General features: G+C 51.6%; 1 pseudogene across 1 annotated transcript; it reads left to right on the top strand.

Moving 5' to 3' along the window:
* Positions 1-14: 14 nt before the first annotated feature.
* Positions 15-12,035, top strand: LOC308353324 (spermatogenesis-associated protein 31D3-like; annotated as a pseudogene). The gene is made up of 2 exons: positions 15-21; positions 10,888-12,035. The product of its transcript is annotated as a spermatogenesis-associated protein 31D3-like (transcript).
* The last annotated feature ends 15 nt before the right edge of the window (positions 12,036-12,050 follow it).

Genomic DNA, 12,050 nt, shown 5'->3' with positions numbered 1-12,050 from the left:
AGTCTCTCGCAATGATGAGCGGTCCCGGGACTCTTCCACAGCTACCTGAGTCTCGGGGCTATCGTGGACGCTCAGGGAACTCTAAAAAGAGGGAGGTCAAATTGAGTGTCTCTAAAAGTGGCTATGTGGGGGACCCAGAAATGCTTCAGCTAGAGTGCAGTGGCCTGGCAAAGTACAAAGATGACCTGGAGAAGGATAGCAATGATTTGGGGAAGGACGAAAATCTAGAGAAGGAAAAGGAAGGCCTGAAGAAGGATCAGGGACATATTCCAGAGAATGGCCCAAAAGATTATCTGTTGAGTGACCCAGTTAACTCTTCAGATAATGAAATGGGGTATGTGTCTGAGAAAGAACTTAGGAGCCCATCAGTGAAAACCGCCATGGTGGCTGTGGAGACTACGGTCAGAGACAACTTGAAAATGCCCTGAATATACATTTAAGCAGAGAGTCTGGGGAAAACAATGAGGGTCAGTTGCCTGGGACTGTGCAGAATTCGTGGGATACTATGGGGCAGACATCAGTACTTTCTGAGAAACCCCAGACTGAAATAAACCAGAGAAGTTGGCCAGCATCAGAGGTTGAGGACTACTCCCTGAGTACCTTGCAGGAGCTTCCCTTTGTTGAACCTAGTGCAGCACAGAAGCTGGAAGACCATGTTTAAAGATTTTGTAAGAGGGGGACTTGGGGCCTTCCCCCTAGGGTCCAGGAAATCATAGAGGTCTTTTAATTGAAGAGTCCACATTCCATTCTAGCCTTTCCGCCTCAACCAGCGTGAGTTCTGGGGCAACCTGGAAACCTGGAGGCTTCAAACGGTAAACCTGGCAAGCTTGAAATCTCTCCTTGGAGACAAAGCAGGAACAGCAAGTTCACCCCCCAACCCCGTTCGTCCTCTCCCTGCCACCTTAATTTTGGGCAAGGAAGAACAGAGAATTCTGAGGCAATCACCCTCTAATATCAACCATCAGTTGGCAGAGGATGTTCCGAAAACTAAGGACGGCAGCCGTACTCTGACACCTGTCAGACATGACACGGTAGGAAACAGACGGCCCCCAAGGAAGCCTACAAGTCGAGGTGCATTCAGACGTGAGCCAAAGGGTAAGAGTGAAAATTCCGGAGCTAGAAGGCATAAAGAACAAGGCATAAAGATGAAGAATCCTGGACCAAGACATTCAGGGCCAAGGAAATCCATACACATCAATCACAACCTAGCATCTTGACAACCCACAAGCCAGTTAGCTCCCCAATTATAAAGGGGAATAAGCTTCAAGTCAAAACCACCATCCCACCAAGCATACCAATTCCGCAAGATCCTAACACATGGAATCTTACAGAACCACTCTTGCTTGAGTTCATGCTTAAGCTTTAACGGGACAGGACAGGGAGCGTAGCCAGGCCCAAGCCCAATGCATTGGCCTGCCCCCTGCCACAGATTGTTTGACTTACAAGGCCTCACGGACTCGTGCCCAGGGTGTCTCCAGTGGGGACACGAGAGCTTCCCAGGTGCTACGTGTCCATCCAGAGGACACAGGAATTACTATGGAACAACAGCAGAGCCCTGGGTCCCTAAGCATGTCTTAAGGAAGTGCCAGAATAAGAATCCCCCACCGGCTGCAAAGACCATGAGGCCTCCGGGTTCCAAGGCACAAGAGCATCGTGGAGGGGATGCAGGACTAGGAACATCCCACCCGAGAACAGACAGCTTCCCTACGGAACATGTGGCATTGAAGAAGAGGTTCCCTACCCAGGATGCGGTACTGAAGGTAAACCTGGGAACAGAGCCTTCCCAGACCCTATCACGGAAGGGTCAGCTGCCTCCTGAAAGCCTTTCTCAGAAGGGTCAGCCTCCTTCGAAAGAAAGCCTTTTCAGTTAAAAAAAAAAAAAAAAAAGAAAAAAAAAAAGAAAAAAAGAGGGTTTGGTTTTGTTTGTCTGTTTGTTTGTTTGTTTGTTTGTTTTGCAATGGCTTGCTTACTCTTGCAATAAAAGGCAAAATGTACGAAAACTCCCAGGAGAAGCGCAGTTCCCTATTCTCTGTGGAAAGCAAGGGCCTGCTTAAAGGTAGAGCTGCGTTTACTGGGGTGCCCGAAGCTCAGAAAATAACGACAGCTGTTGGGAAGTTCCAGGAGGAGAGAACGGGGAGTCTGCGTGCAATTAGGCAGCACCTGCCCTCAGCAGCCCATTCCCTCCCCAACCAAGTTTGGGAAAACTCAGCAGAAAGCACAAGTGCAGGCCCAGGCACAGCCTGTCCTGGGGTATCCTTTCAACTACAGGGTTCCCGCCCTCAAGGAGTCAAATACCAGGTCCTGCCAGCAAGAAGCTGTCTTTGCCGGCCAAGGCCTTCCTGGAAGTAACAGACAGCTCAGAAACAAGGACAGACAGCCCCAGAAAGTTGGGGCACTTAAGGACCAGCTACCGCATCAGAGGCATCCCCTCTCCATGCCCCACGGGGAGCCCGCGTCCCACCCGAAGGCCACCTGCGGGCATCAGGCTGCCCAGTGGCTTCCAGCCACTCTCACGACTGCTGAAGGCACAGTGTGCAGAAATGTGTTTCGTACTAATTAGACAGAAAACTTCTCCGGAAATTCCCGTGAGAGGGTTTTGGGGGGCATTTCCTACCCCGAAATAATCCCCTTGTGAGGAATAAATATTTCTCTAATAACGGGTTGTCTGTTCTGTGTACTGTCTTGGGAGCATGGGTTTGGGGTAACTCCGTTCAGCTGTCTGTCCAGACAGAGAGTGTCTCTAAATACCATCGTCTCTCTGGACCCTACCCTTTCCCAAGAGGTCAGCCCCTTAACGGAGTCGTCCCAGACGGTGCATCCCACTGAGACCTTTGCTCATCATCACACACCACCAAGCCGCTCAGCTTCACCGCCACCGGACTGCAATTTGTCTGTGACTCAATCTAAACCGATTTCCATCTCCAGGAAGCCTGTTCCAGAGAGCTCACGCCCAGAGAGCCCTGGTGGGTTGTCTACTTATGTCCCATCAATCACAGGCATTGGCCCCTCCAGCTTGTCAATTTTAGATCTCCCTCAGTGGCAAACTCATGCCAAAGACTTCTTCCCTTCAACCCTGGCTCCATGTGATTCCCATCAAGCCCTGCATTCTTCAGAGGCGTCTTCCAGGGGAGACCCTGCAGCCAACCTTGTAGAGCCTGGTAACCTCTCACTTCTCAGGCCTGATGCGCTGGCGCTTCTAGAGAAGCAAGTCCAAAAGAGGTGTGGCTTCCTCAGGTGGAAGGAAACAAAGGGTTCTTTTCCAAGGCAAACAATTGCCGATAAGCGTGATTGGGCATCCTCCCTTCCTTTCTGGAGCAGCAAAGACCAGTCAAAGGAGCTGCCTATGCATCAGCAGCGCCCATATCCTACAACCTTGGAGGAGGGCCATTGACAGCACACCCCCATCCAGCTCTTCCGGGGTCTCCAAACTCCTCCTAGTGAGTCCTTCTTCCCTGCTGCCGATGCCTCACATAACATCTCGAATGCCTCCCAGAGCAGGAATCCCCAGTAGTTCCCCATCCACTTCCTCCATCCTTGTCTGAGAACCCGCCTCAACTCCTGCCTCAAACCCAGCCCCAACCCAACCCATGTGTCCAGCCCCAGGCCCTCCTTCAATCCCCACTCCCAATCCTGCCATCTGGTCCTCTACCCGACATTAAGATCGGTCGAGTGTGTTTTCACAGACGTCAGAATGAATCCCAGAGACTCACGTCAACTGAAAGGCACCATCTGGAATGGGACCTGTTGCACAAGGTGCAGGAACGTGTGTGGGGTTTGCCCACTGTAGTCCAGAGATCCCACTAGGATGATTGTCCTTCAGCTCCTAACCATTCTCCCAAACCCTGTGCCGCCAAGGCCCAAGTTGTCATCTCGGCCCCTCCCAGGCCCATGCTGCTATCTCTATCCCCCATGCACAGTTTCCTCTCAGTGAGGAGATTCAGGAAAAAAACTAGAGAGTCCCCTTGGAAAGAGGATCATCCAACACCGGTGGGGCCTGGCCCCCAGGACCTAGGAGTCTCTCGCAATGATGAGCGGTCCCGGGACTCTTCCACAGCTACCTCAGTCTCGGGGCTATCGTGGACGCTCAGGGAACTCTAAAAAGAGGGAGGTCAAATTGAGTGTCTCTAAAAGTGGCTATGTGGGGGACCCAGAAATGCTTCAGCTAGAGTGCAGTGGCCTGGCAAAGTACAAAGATGACCTGGAGAAGGATAGCAATGATTTGGGGAAGGACGAAAATCTAGAGAAGGAAAAGGAAGGCCTGAAGAAGGATCAGGGACATATTCCAGAGAATGGCCCAAAAGATTATCTGTTGAGTGACCCAGTTAACTCTTCAGATAATGAAATGGGGTATGTGTCTGAGAAAGAACTTAGGAGCCCATCAGTGAAAACCGCCATGGTGGCTGTGGAGACTACGGTCAGAGACAACTTGAAAATGCCCTGAATATACATTTAAGCAGAGAGTCTGGGGAAAACAATGAGGGTCAGTTGCCTGGGACTGTGCAGAATTCGTGGGATACTATGGGGCAGACATCACTACTTTCTGAGAAACCCCAGACTGAAATAAACCAGAGAAGTTGGCCAGCATCAGAGGTTGAGGACTACTCCCTGAGTACCTTGCAGGAGCTTCCCTTTGTTGAACCTAGTGCAGCACAGAAGCTGGAAGACCATGTTTAAAGATTTTGTAAGAGGGGGACTTGGGGCCTTCCCCCTAGGGTCCAGGAAATCATAGAGGTCTTTTAATTGAAGAGTCCACATTCCATTCTAGCCTTTCCGCCTCAACCAGCGTGAGTTCTGGGGCAACCTGGAAACCTGGAGGCTTCAAACGGTAAACCTGGCAAGCTTGAAATCTCTCCTTGGAGACAAAGCAGGAACAGCAAGTTCACCCCCCAACCCCGTTCGTCCTCTCCCTGCCACCTTAATTTTGGGCAAGGAAGAACAGAGAATTCTGAGGCAATCACCCTCTAATATCAACCATCAGTTGGCAGAGGATGTTCCGAAAACTAAGGACGGCAGCCGTACTCTGACACCTGTCAGACATGACACGGTAGGAAACAGACGGCCCCCAAGGAAGCCTACAAGTCGAGGTGCATTCAGACGTGAGCCAAAGGGTAAGAGTGAAAATTCCGGAGCTAGAAGGCATAAAGAACAAGGCATATAGATGAAGAATCCTGGACCAAGACATTCAGGGCCAAGGAAATCCATACACATCAATCACAACCTAGCATCTTGACAACCCACAAGCCAGTTAGCTCCCCAATTATAAAGGGGAATAAGCTTCAAGTCAAAACCACCATCCCACCAAGCATACCAATTCCGCAAGATCCTAACACATGGAATCTTACAGAACCACTCTTGCTTGAGTTCATGCTTAAGCTTTAACGGGACAGGACAGGGAGCGTAGCCAGGCCCAAGCCCAATGCATTGGCCTGCCCCCTGCCACAGATTGTTTGACTTACAAGGCCTCACGGACTCGTGCCCAGGGTGTCTCCAGTGGGGACACGAGAGCTTCCCAGGTGCTACGTGTCCATCCAGAGGACACAGGAATTACTATGGAACAACAGCAGAGCCCTGGGTCCCTAAGCATGTCTTAAGGAAGTGCCAGAATAAGAATCCCCCACCGGCTGCAAAGACCATGAGGCCTCCGGGTTCCAAGGCACAAGAGCATCGTGGAGGGGATGCAGGACTAGGAACATCCCACCCGAGAACAGACAGCTTCCCTACGGAACATGTGGCATTGAAGAAGAGGTTCCCTACCCAGGATGCGGTACTGAAGGTAAACCTGGGAACAGAGCCTTCCCAGACCCTATCACGGAAGGGTCAGCTGCCTCCTGAAAGCCTTTCTCAGAAGGGTCAGCCTCCTTCGAAAGAAAGCCTTTTCAGTTAAAAAAAAAAAAAAAAGAAAAAAAAAAAGAAAAAAAGAGGGTTTGGTTTTGTTTGTCTGTTTGTTTGTTTGTTTGTTTGTTTTGCAATGGCTTGCTTACTCTTGGAATAAAAGGCAAAATGTACGAAAACTCCCAGGAGAAGCGCAGTTCCCTATTCTCTGTGGAAAGCAAGGGCCTGCTTAAAGGTAGAGCTGCGTTTACTGGGGTGCCCGAAGCTCAGAAAATAACGACAGCTGTTGGGAAGTTCCAGGAGGAGAGAACGGGGAGTCTGCGTGCAATTAGGCAGCACCTGCCCTCAGCAGCCCATTCCCTCCCCAACCAAGTTTGGGAAAACTCAGCAGAAAGCACAAGTGCAGGCCCAGGCACAGCCTGTCCTGGGGTATCCTTTCAACTACAGGGTTCCCGCCCTCAAGGAGTCAAATACCAGGTCCTGCCAGCAAGAAGCTGTCTTTGCCGGCCAAGGCCTTCCTGGAAGTAACAGACAGCTCAGAAACAAGGACAGACAGCCCCAGAAAGTTGGGGCACTTAAGGACCAGCTACCGCATCAGAGGCATCCCCTCTCCATGCCCCACGGGGAGCCCGCGTCCCACCCGAAGGCCACCTGCGGGCATCAGGCTGCCCAGTGGCTTCCAGCCACTCTCACGACTGCTGAAGGCACAGTGTGCAGAAATGTGTTTCGTACTAATTAGACAGAAAACTTCTCCGGAAATTCCCGTGAGAGGGTTTTGGGGGGCATTTCCTACCCCGAAATAATCCCCTTGTGAGGAATAAATATTTCTCTAATAACGGGTTGTCTGTTCTGTGTACTGTCTTGGGAGCATGGGTTTGGGGTAACTCCGTTCAGCTGTCTGTCCAGACAGAGAGTGTCTCTAAATACCATCGTCTCTCTGGACCCTACCCTTTCCCAAGAGGTCAGCCCCTTAACGGAGTCGTCCCAGACGGTGCATCCCACTGAGACCTTTGCTCATCATCACACACCACCAAGCCGCTCAGCTTCACCGCCACCGGACTGCAATTTGTCTGTGACTCAATCTAAACCGATTTCCATCTCCAGGAAGCCTGTTCCAGAGAGCTCACGCCCAGAGAGCCCTGGTGGGTTGTCTACTTATGTCCCATCAATCACAGGCATTGGCCCCTCCAGCTTGTCAATTTTAGATCTCCCTCAGTGGCAAACTCATGCCAAAGACTTCTTCCCTTCAACCCTGGCTCCATGTGATTCCCATCAAGCCCTGCATTCTTCAGAGGCGTCTTCCAGGGGAGACCCTGCAGCCAACCTTGTAGAGCCTGGTAACCTCTCACTTCTCAGGCCTGATGCGCTGGCGCTTCTAGAGAAGCAAGTCCAAAAGAGGTGTGGCTTCCTCAGGTGGAAGGAAACAAAGGGTTCTTTTCCAAGGCAAACAATTGCCGATAAGCGTGATTGGGCATCCTCCCTTCCTTTCTGGAGCAGCAAAGACCAGTCAAAGGAGCTGCCTATGCATCAGCAGCGCCCATATCCTACAACCTTGGAGGAGGGCCATTGACAGCACACCCCCATCCAGCTCTTCCGGGGTCTCCAAACTCCTCCTAGTGAGTCCTTCTTCCCTGCTGCCGATGCCTCACATAACATCTCGAATGCCTCCCAGAGCAGGAATCCCCAGTAGTTCCCCATCCACTTCCTCCATCCTTGTCTGAGAACCCGCCTCAACTCCTGCCTCAAACCCAGCCCCAACCCAACCCATGTGTCCAGCCCCAGGCCCTCCTTCAATCCCCACTCCCAATCCTGCCATCTGGTCCTCTACCCGACATTAAGATCGGTCGAGTGTGTTTTCACAGACGTCAGAATGAATCCCAGAGACTCACGTCAACTGAAAGGCACCATCTGGAATGGGACCTGTTGCACAAGGTGCAGGAACGTGTGTGGGGTTTGCCCACTGTAGTCCAGAGATCCCACTAGGATGATTGTCCTTCAGCTCCTAACCATTCTCCCAAACCCTGTGCCGCCAAGGCCCAAGTTGTCATCTCGGCCCCTCCCAGGCCCATGCTGCTATCTCTATCCCCCATGCACAGTTTCCTCTCAGTGAGGAGATTCAGGAAAAAAACTAGAGAGTCCCCTTGGAAAGAGGATCATCCAACACCGGTGGGGCCTGGCCCCCAGGACCTAGGAGTCTCTCGCAATGATGAGCGGTCCCGGGACTCTTCCACAGCTACCTCAGTCTCGGGGCTATCGTGGACGCTCAGGGAACTCTAAAAAGAGGGAGGTCAAATTGAGTGTCTCTAAAAGTGGCTATGTGGGGGACCCAGAAATGCTTCAGCTAGAGTGCAGTGGCCTGGCAAAGTACAAAGATGACCTGGAGAAGGATAGCAATGATTTGGGGAAGGACGAAAATCTAGAGAAGGAAAAGGAAGGCCTGAAGAAGGATCAGGGACATATTCCAGAGAATGGCCCAAAAGATTATCTGTTGAGTGACCCAGTTAACTCTTCAGATAATGAAATGGGGTATGTGTCTGAGAAAGAACTTAGGAGCCCATCAGTGAAAACCGCCATGGTGGCTGTGGAGACTACGGTCAGAGACAACTTGAAAATGCCCTGAATATACATTTAAGCAGAGAGTCTGGGGAAAACAATGAGGGTCAGTTGCCTGGGACTGTGCAGAATTCGTGGGATACTATGGGGCAGACATCACTACTTTCTGAGAAACCCCAGACTGAAATAAACCAGAGAAGTTGGCCAGCATCAGAGGTTGAGGACTACTCCCTGAGTACCTTGCAGGAGCTTCCCTTTGTTGAACCTAGTGCAGCACAGAAGCTGGAAGACCATGTTTAAAGATTTTGTAAGAGGGGGACTTGGGGCCTTCCCCCTAGGGTCCAGGAAATCATAGAGGTCTTTTAATTGAAGAGTCCACATTCCATTCTAGCCTTTCCGCCTCAACCAGCGTGAGTTCTGGGGCAACCTGGAAACCTGGAGGCTTCAAACGGTAAACCTGGCAAGCTTGAAATCTCTCCTTGGAGACAAAGCAGGAACAGCAAGTTCACCCCCCAACCCCGTTCGTCCTCTCCCTGCCACCTTAATTTTGGGCAAGGAAGAACAGAGAATTCTGAGGCAATCACCCTCTAATATCAACCATCAGTTGGCAGAGGATGTTCCGAAAACTAAGGACGGCAGCCGTACTCTGACACCTGTCAGACATGACACGGTAGGAAACAGACGGCCCCCAAGGAAGCCTACAAGTCGAGGTGCATTCAGACGTGAGCCAAAGGGTAAGAGTGAAAATTCCGGAGCTAGAAGGCATAAAGAACAAGGCATAAAGATGAAGAATCCTGGACCAAGACATTCAGGGCCAAGGAAATGCATACACATCAATCACAACCTAGCATCTTGACAACCCACAAGCCAGTTAGCTCCCCAATTATAAAGGGGAATAAGCTTCAAGTCAAAACCACCATCCCACCAAGCATACCAATTCCGCAAGATCCTAACACATGGAATCTTACAGAACCACTCTTGCTTGAGTTCATGCTTAAGCTTTAACGGGACAGGACAGGGAGCGTAGCCAGGCCCAAGCCCAATGCATTGGCCTGCCCCCTGCCACAGATTGTTTGACTTACAAGGCCTCACGGACTCGTGCCCAGGGTGTCTCCAGTGGGGACACGAGAGCTTCCCAGGTGCTACGTGTCCATCCAGAGGACACAGGAATTACTATGGAACAACAGCAGAGCCCTGGGTCCCTAAGCATGTCTTAAGGAAGTGCCAGAATAAGAATCCCCCACCGGCTGCAAAGACCATGAGGCCTCCGGGTTCCAAGGCACAAGAGCATCGTGGAGGGGATGCAGGACTAGGAACATCCCACCCGAGAACAGACAGCTTCCCTACGGAACATGTGGCATTGAAGAAGAGGTTCCCTACCCAGGATGCGGTACTGAAGGTAAACCTGGGAACAGAGCCTTCCCAGACCCTATCACGGAAGGGTCAGCTGCCTCCTGAAAGCCTTTCTCAGAAGGGTCAGCCTCCTTCGAAAGAAAGCCTTTTCAGTTAAAAAAAAAAAAAAAAAAGAAAAAAAAAAGAAAAAAAGAGGGTTTGGTTTTGTTTGTCTGTTTGTTTGTTTGTTTGTTTGTTTTGCAATGGCTTGCTTACTCTTGCAATAAAAGGCAAAATGTACGAAAACTCCCAGGAGAAGCGCAGTTCCCTATTCTCTGTGGAAAGCAAGGGCCTGCTTAAAGGTAGAGCTGCGTTTACTGGGGTGCCCGAAGCTCAGAAAATAACGACAGCTGTTGGGAAGTTCCAGGAGGAGAGAACGGGGAGTCTGCGTGCAATTAGGCAGCACCTGCCCTCAGCAGCCCATTCCCTCCCCAACCAAGTTTGGGAAAACTCAGCAGAAAGCACAAGTGCAGGCCCAGGCACAGCCTGTCCTGGGGTATCCTTTCAACTACAGGGTTCCCGCCCTCAAGGAGTCAAATACCAGGTCCTGCCAGCAAGAAGCTGTCTTTGCCGGCCAAGGCCTTCCTGGAAGTAACAGACAGCTCAGAAACAAGGACAGACAGCCCCAGAAAGTTGGGGCACTTAAGGACCAGCTACCGCATCAGAGGCATCCCCTCTCCATGCCCCACGGGGAGCCCGCGTCCCACCCGAAGGCCACCTGCGGGCATCAGGCTGCCCAGTGGCTTCCAGCCACTCTCACGACTGCTGAAGGCACAGTGTGCAGAAATGTGTTTCGTACTAATTAGACAGAAAACTTCTCCGGAAATTCCCGTGAGAGGGTTTTGGGGGGCATTTCCTACCCCGAAATAATCCCCTTGTGAGGAATAAATATTTCTCTAATAACGGGTTGTCTGTTCTGTGTACTGTCTTGGGAGCATGGGTTTGGGGTAACTCCGTTCAGCTGTCTGTCCAGACAGAGAGTGTCTCTAAATACCATCGTCTCTCTGGACCCTACCCTTTCCCAAGAGGTCAGCCCCTTAACGGAGTCGTCCCAGACGGTGCATCCCACTGAGACCTTTGCTCATCATCACACACCACCAAGCCGCTCAGCTTCACCGCCACCGGACTGCAATTTGTCTGTGACTCAATCTAAACCGATTTCCATCTCCAGGAAGCCTGTTCCAGAGAGCTCACGCCCAGAGAGCCCTGGTGGGTTGTCTACTTATGTCCCATCAATCACAGGCATTGGCCCCTCCAGCTTGTCAATTTTAGATCTCCCTCAGTGGCAAACTCATGCCAAAGACTTCTTCCCTTCAACCCTGGCTCCATGTGATTCCCATCAAGCCCTGCATTCTTCAGAGGCGTCTTCCAGGGGAGACCCTGCAGCCAACCTTGTAGAGCCTGGTAACCTCTCACTTCTCAGGCCTGATGCGCTGGCGCTTCTAGAGAAGCAAGTCCAAAAGAGGTGTGGCTTCCTCAGGTGGAAGGAAACAAAGGGTTCTTTTCCAAGGCAAACAATTGCCGATAAGCGTGATTGGGCATCCTCCCTTCCTTTCTGGAGCAGCAAAGACCAGTCAAAGGAGCTGCCTATGCATCAGCAGCGCCCATATCCTACAACCTTGGAGGAGGGCCATTGACAGCACACCCCCATCCAGCTCTTCCGGGGTCTCCAAACTCCTCCTAGTGAGTCCTTCTTCCCTGCTGCCGATGCCTCACATAACATCTCGAATGCCTCCCAGAGCAGGAATCCCCAGTAGTTCCCCATCCACTTCCTCCATCCTTGTCTGAGAACCCGCCTCAACTCCTGCCTCAAACCCAGCCCCAACCCAACCCATGTGTCCAGCCCCAGGCCCTCCTTCAATCCCCACTCCCAATCCTGCCATCTGGTCCTCTACCCGACATTAAGATCGGTCGAGTGTGTTTTCACAGACGTCAGAATGAATCCCAGAGACTCACGTCAACTGAAAGGCACCATCTGGAATGGGACCTGTTGCACAAGGTGCAGGAACGTGTGTGGGGTTTGCCCACTGTAGTCCAGAGATCCCACTAGGATGATTGTCCTTCAGCTCCTAACCATTCTCCCAAACCCTGTGCCGCCAAGGCCCAAGTTGTCATCTCGGCCCCTCCCAGGCCCATGCTGCTATCTCTATCCCCCATGCACAGTTTCCTCTCAGTGAGGAGATTCAGGAAAAAAACTAGAGAGTCCCCTTGGAAAGAGGATCATCCAACACCGGTGGGGCCTGGCCCCCAGGACCTAGGAGTCTCTCGCAATG

This window comes from Martes martes, assembly GCF_963455335.1.
Source record: "Martes martes genome assembly, chromosome: 12".
NCBI lineage: Eukaryota > Metazoa > Chordata > Mammalia > Carnivora > Mustelidae > Martes > Martes martes.
Note: the sequence above shows the minus strand (reverse complement) of the source record. Positions and strands in the feature narration are given on the sequence as shown.